This window comes from Octopus bimaculoides, chromosome 20, assembly GCF_001194135.2.
Source record: "Octopus bimaculoides isolate UCB-OBI-ISO-001 chromosome 20, ASM119413v2, whole genome shotgun sequence".
Taxonomy (NCBI): Eukaryota; Metazoa; Mollusca; class Cephalopoda; order Octopoda; family Octopodidae; genus Octopus; species Octopus bimaculoides.
The window spans coordinates 29262843-29263911 of NC_069000.1; positions in this window are offsets into that span (position 1 = coordinate 29262843).

The window sequence follows — 1069 nt, forward strand, 5'->3', positions numbered from 1 at the left end:
ACTATAGCTCTGCTCCTTGACCACAACTTCCTGAGTACGGACATTCAAAATCAACTTGTGTAACTCTTATACGAACTGGATTTTTTGTCTCTACAGACACTTTTACTATGTTCTGTGTTTTTTCTCACACACACTTGTGCACTCACACACTTTCTTTCATTTATACATTGCATGCATGTTCTCACGAGTACACATTCATTTCTTTCATTTTTCTTTGTGTGTGTTTTGTGCTACATCTTGGTGGTTTTCAGTGGGCATCCTGCCTCAGGCGTTCTAACAGATTTTATATTATCGTGCGTTTCTCGCACTGGCAAGGGAGCCCTGTAGTAACGCTGTGCACATGCGTAGTCTCACGCATGTGTGAAATTAAACAAGCAAGCGTTCCCGCTCAATTCATTCTCTTTCTTGCTGGCCAGCAATAGAGCATGGACGTGTCAAGCAGTGTCTCCAACACCCAACTCTGGAGACAGTCTCTTTACGTGTTTAGCTGTCACTCTCCATCTTTCGGACTTACGCTCGACAGCTCGCTTACACCTACAGAACAACGTCCCAACAACTATGCTCACACAATTAGAAGCTGTAACAACAAGAGCTAAAGATGTATATATTTACCACCGAAATAAATGTTATTTAAGTTGATAGTCCGGAGTTAAGCGTTCCGTTTAGATTCTCTAATTTTATATAGGAAAGTCAGGTATACGTCTAATGATGTATAACCAACTTTCCTATACATCTTTTATGCCACACAATAACTCTTGTTATTCATTTCATACGGTTGTCTTTTCTATCGTCTCATTACTGGTATTTACGAAATCTATGTTATCGAAGTATAACATTATTTGTATATCATCATTGATATATATTTTGTGTTCGACCGTGTGACACGTTTAAATAAAAGGAGTCCTCTGTTATTCCATTCGTCACCATTTCTCCTTTTTGAGTTCGCACGGTCATTCTTTCATCTTGGGCTAAGAAAATTTTTCTTCGAGGTTTTCGCTAATGGCCGTACAGAGATTTGTCTGTCGATCGTCTGTAAAAAGCGCACCTCTTCAAACACCATCACCGAGTG